We start from the raw sequence: 6,005 nt of genomic DNA on the forward strand, positions 1-6,005 counted from the left end.
TAAATATACTCAATGAGTACAGTGAAACGTTTATATGCGCCACTTAAGATGGCGATCTTAAGTACAAAGGTACATAGGTACAGCTTCTTTAGTTACAAGATCTTGGAAAATAGAGAAATAAAATGTCCAGCATTGCCAAAATTAAAATTCAGAACAGCGCTCTTCTAACCCATACACAGCGGCACTTAGCCTCCAATCTGCACCGGTCCTGGCTCCAGACTATGCCAGGCCTCACCTTGAGGATCACAAGGCTGGTAGATCGCTACAGACCATTGCACAGGACCACAGATACCACACCAAGCCAAATGGGCACCATGCCAGGAGATCGCCCCACCATGCTGAGACGTCATTCAGGAAGGCCATCACACCAGTTGGGGAGGCCACTAGGCCAGACCGGGAGGTCACCACTCTGGGAAACAGGACCTCCGACTGTTGGATTGAGTGACAAACGTGGAGGAGGGTGTTCACGTTCTCAAATTGTTTAACTCAATGTTGATTCTTTAAGACTGTAAGGCACCTCGGCAGAAACAAAGTCTTGTTCCTCCCGCTTGTGTTGAGCTTTTCTGGAGCACTGCCGCAGTCTAGAAACGGAAATGTTGGCATGGAAACATGGTGAAAGATAGTAGGAACTGTCAATGCTGGAGAATCTGAGATAACAAGGTGTAGAGCTGGATGAACACAGCAGGCCTAGCAGCATCAGAGGAGCAGGAGAGCTGACATTTTGGGCCTGGACCCTTCTTCAGAAGTCCAGATCCAAAATATCAGCTTTTCTGCTCCTCTGATGCTGCTTGGCCTGCTGTGTTCATCCAACTCTATACCTTGTTATCATGGAAACATGGTGATGTGTTGAAGTGGCAGGCAACTGGAAACTCAGGATCGTTTTTATGGACTGACGGTAGATCATCTGCAAAGCTGTCGCTCATTCTGTGTTTCATCTCCCCAGTGTAGAGTAGATCACATTGTGAGCAGCAAGTACACTGGACAGATAAAATGAAATGCAGATAAATCACTACCTCACATGGAATGTGTACCTGAGGCCTTAAGTAATGAGGAAGAAGGAGGTTGATGGATAAATGTTGCAGCTTATGCCATTGCGGTATGAGGAGGTGTCGTGAATTGAGGAGAAGTGGACCAGGGTGTTCCTAGAGGAAACAGTTCCTGCTGAACAAGAGATAATAGGAACTGCAGGTGCTGGAAAATCCGCGATAACAAAATGTAGAGTTGGATGAACACAGCAGGCCACGCAGCACCTTAGGAGCACAAAAGCTGATGTTTCGGGCCTAGACTCTTCATCAGAAAAGGGGGAGGGAGAGAGGGTTCTGAAATAAATAGGGAGAGAGGGAGAGGTGGATCGAAGATGGATAGAAGAGAAGATAGGTGGAGAGGACACAGACAAGTTAAAGAAACGAGGATGGAGCCAGTAGAGGTGAGTGTAGGTGGAGAGGTAAGGAGGGGATAGGTCGGTCTGGGGAGGACCGACAGGTCAAGGGGGCCGGCTGAGGTTAATAGCAAGGAAATGGGGGTGCGGCCTGAGGTGGGGGATAGATTAGAGGAAGAACAGGTTAGGGAGGCAGGGACAAGCTGGGCTGGTTTTGGGATGCAGTGGTTCCTGCTGAATCAAAGTTTCTCCCCACATCACTAATTCACCATGGCCTCTGCACTGCCTACTCACTCACTGGGGACTCCTCATCACTTCACCCCTGTCCCACCAGCACTTAGAGCAGTGCCAGCCACTTGCACCTCAATCATTCTCTTCCTCTGCCTCATTCCACAAAAAAATGGCTATAATAGGACTGAAGGAGCAAGGACAGGTGGTGGGGTGCCCAACAGTGGGGTCCCCCTAGAGATTAGGATCTTTGCCTTGGTGGGAGAGGACAATGACTGTTCACGTGGAGATGCTGTAACTGTGATGATCTGGTAACCAAGTAATTGTCCTTTGTTATGCTGCTCTCTCATTATGCCATTATTATTGTATTTTTAACATGCCAAAACCTCTCATCCTAATTCACAACTCATATTTTGTCTCCTGTAGGTTCAGTGGCATCCGCACAGAGTGCACTATAAAGAGGACAGCCTTGCAAGACAACCCCTTCTCAACTCTGAGGGAGAAGCTAAAACATTGAATGTATTCAAGAGGCAGCTAGATATCACACTTGGGGTGATTAGGATCAAAGGTTATGGGGAGAAATTACGGTTAGGTTATTGCGTTGGATGATCAGCCATGATTGTGATGAATAGCGGAGTGGGCTGAAATGGCCAAATGGCCGCCTCCTGCTCCTACCTACTATCTACTAGCCCAGTATAGATTCTATACTATAGATCCCTCAAAAGAAGCTTTGCAAGGCTGCTTCCAGCAACCTCCACAACTCAGATACTGACACCTCGGTGAGCATGTTAATTAGATTAGAGGTGTGAGCACATGCAGGTGAGCACCTCACTGCTATGTGTCTGCAGCTGGTCAAGGAAGAAATAACCAATTTTTCTGATACTCCAAGGACAACCAGAGATCATATATTTGCTCAGCCCTAGACAGGACAAGACTCCATACTGTTAGCCATTAAGAACTTCATCCAAATACACATACAGACCCAGAAGCAGCAGGCAGGTTTTTGGGAGGCACTAGCACTAGAGGGAATGTAGGATCAATGTTGGGGATCTGTGAATACCAAAGCATTTTGACAATGAGGACATTCCTCAGATGTAGCAGCACCTTCAGCATCCTAAAAGTGACAACACTAAGAACTAAATTGTTTGATTTTCCATGAAGGATAAGATAATTTAAGAAAGAGTAAATCCATTCCAAATCCTAAGGGTGACCTCTCTGTGGAAATTGAAGATGCGTTGGGTTAGTATGATTTTTAATGAACATTTGCGTCTATTTACATAAAAGAGAGGGATGATGTCGACATTGCAGTCAGAGGGGAGGATGGATAATACAGGGATTATAATGAGGGAAGGATTATGAAATATTAAATTAGCAATGTGAGAGAAGTGTATTGAAGGATTGAACATCTTTAAAAGTGGATAATTGCCTCGGCCCATATGAACTATAACCTGGGCAATTAAGAGAAGCAAGGAATGAAATAGCAGAGACTCACACCACCATTTTCCAATCCTCTCTGGCTGCTGGTGTGATGCCACAGGACTGAATATTGATAGAAGGAGACAGACTGATTATTAAGGGACAGTCAACTTTACATTGTTGAGGGAAGATGATTTTAAAAATCCTCGGGGACAGGTTAAAGCTTCATTTAGAAAGGTATAGATGAATTAAACACAGCACATTTGTTAAGGAGAGATCTGATTAGCATAACTGAATTTTTTTGAAGAAGTAACAAGGAAGGTTGATGAAGGTGGTGCATGTGATGTTGTCTATATGGATTGTAGCAAGGCTTTTGATAAGAACACAGATGCAAACTAGTCATGAAATGATAACTCATAGAATCTAAGGTGAAGAAGCAATTTTGAACTATATGGGATTAGAGGGAGGAAACAAAGGATAATTGTTAATAGATGCTTTTGTAAGTAGAAGATTATTCTAGTGAGGTTTCACAGAGCTCAGTACTAGGTCCTTTACTTTTTGTATTCTATATTGATGATTTAGACTTGAATGTAGAAGACATGATTAAGACATTTGCAGGTAATATTAAAATTGACTGTGTGTCTGGTAACAAAGAAAGATACTGAAGATTATAAGAAGAAATCAATGGACTACCCCAGCAGGTTGATTGGTAGAATTCAATCCAAAACTGGGGAAGGCTAACAAGGCGAGGGACACGCAGGAATTGGTCAGATACTGGAAGTGAAATGGAACAACAAGATTTGGCATGTATGTCTAATGTGACTGGATATTTTGTTGCACTGGTCAAGAAGGTATACAGGATATTCACTTTTAGTAGCTGAGGCATAAAATGTAAAAGCTGGGAAGTTGTATTGGAACTGCAAAATCTCTGGTTAGGACACATGTGGACTACTGCATGACCTTCTGGTCACTGTGTTACAGGAATGATGTGATTGCATTGGAGAAGGCACAGAAGAGATTAAAAAGGATGCTACCTGAACTGAACTATTTTTGTTACAAGCAAATTTTTAATATACAATGGCTGTTTTCTTTAGAACAGAGAAGGTCAAGGGTCGACCTAGATTGAAATATTTAAAACTAGGATACATCAAGACAGGTTGGATATAAAGGCTCTATTTCCCATGGTTGAAGTGGGTCTATAACCTGGAGGCATGTATTTGAGGTAATTGGCAAATGGATTAGAGCAGAGTTAAGGAGAGTTTTTTTTCAACCATAGAGTGGTAGGATCAGGAACTCACTGCATGAAAGGATGGTAGAGACACAAATCATCGCCACATTTAAAGATTGGATATGCACCAGAAGTAGCAGTGTGGTAACCTATAATGCTGTGGACCAAGATCTGGAAAGTGGGATAAAGCTGGCAGGCTCCTTTTTAGCCAACATGGACACCATGGTCCAAGTAGCCTTCTTGTGTGCTGTAAATTTCTAAAATTCTATGAGGTCAGGTTGCATAGACAAGGCTTGTACTTCCCTGAATATAGAAGATTAAGTGGTGATCTGATCAAGATGCTGCAGATGATTAAAGGATTTTATTTGGGAGGGAGATACGTGCTGTTTTTGCTCATGGGCGAACCCAAGGATGCGTAACTTTAGATTTCAGGAGTGATGTCAGGAAGCACTTCTTCACACAAAAGATAATGAAAATCCAGGCATTTCTTTTCCAAGAAGCTGCTGAAATTCGGGGTCAGTTGAAAATTTCAAAACTGAATTGATCAATTCTAGGTCACCTGCAATACTTAGAGTTACAATACCCAAGTAAGTAAGTGGAGTTAAGATACAAATTAGCTATAACCTATTTGAATTGAGGAACAGAGTTGAGGGGTTGAACGGCTTACTCATGTTTATATCTTCTTCCACAATTCTGTATATATGCTGCCTGTAACTAGGAAACAATGGCCCGTGAAATTTCACAGCGTGATAAGGCGAAAAAAAAGATGGTGGGTGAAAGAGATGGTTTTAAAGATGGTCTCAGGAGAGGGAGAGAGATGGAACAGTTTAGTTCAGGAGTTTCAGAGCTTGGGGCCTAGACAACTGAAGACACAGTTACCAATGTTGGAGTTAAAGACAGTGATACAAAATGTGTCAGGGTCAGAGAAATGGAGAACTGTGGAGTGGGATGTAGGACTTAAAGAGCTAACAAAGATATGGAGGGGTCAGGTAATTTATACCTGCTGTTGTACCAGCCTCACCACCTTCTCCTATTCATTACGTACTTGACCATATTATTTGCCTCCGTCACTTTCGCCTGTCTGTGTCTCTCCCCATGTCACTTTGTTACGTTCACCGTCTGAGGGATGGTACAGATTGTTTCTCACTAACCATCCAGGCCCTCATTAACTACTGTCTCACCTCCATTCATTATCTATGTGTTTTCTATCACTAGTCACCCAGTTCCTTATCTTTTCCATATATCATTGCTTTACTCTGCTTTCCATTCACCCTCATTTCATGCCCTACTTCCAGTTGTGGTTGTTAAACTATAATCTGAAGGAGGTACGAAATCAGTTCCAAGATCATTCCATTATCACTGAAAATACCCAACAGATCAGGCAGCATATGTACAAAGAGAAAGAGTAAACATAAAGATGTCAAAAAGAAAACTGCAGATACTGGAAATCAAGGTCGACAAACAGGACGCTGGAAGAACACAGCAAGCCAGGCAGCATCTGGAGGCAAAGTTCCAGGTATAACCCAAATCAGAATTGTTCCTGCTCTATTTCAGACATTGTCTTTCTCACTGTAAATGTAAATTTTCCATAGCTGTAGATTGTTTCCAGCTGGCGTCTAGGTAAGAGTTGCGGAGTTAAGATTGACCTCAAAGCACCGTTACAATGGGCCGAATGGCTTCCTGCTGTATTGTAGGATTCTGTGCAGACCTGCTGCTGGCTCGAGATAAAATCACTGATCAATGTGATCACAGGTT

The sequence above is a fragment of the Stegostoma tigrinum genome, chromosome 23, assembly GCF_030684315.1.
Source record: "Stegostoma tigrinum isolate sSteTig4 chromosome 23, sSteTig4.hap1, whole genome shotgun sequence".
Classification (NCBI taxonomy): Eukaryota; Metazoa; Chordata; class Chondrichthyes; order Orectolobiformes; family Stegostomatidae; genus Stegostoma; species Stegostoma tigrinum.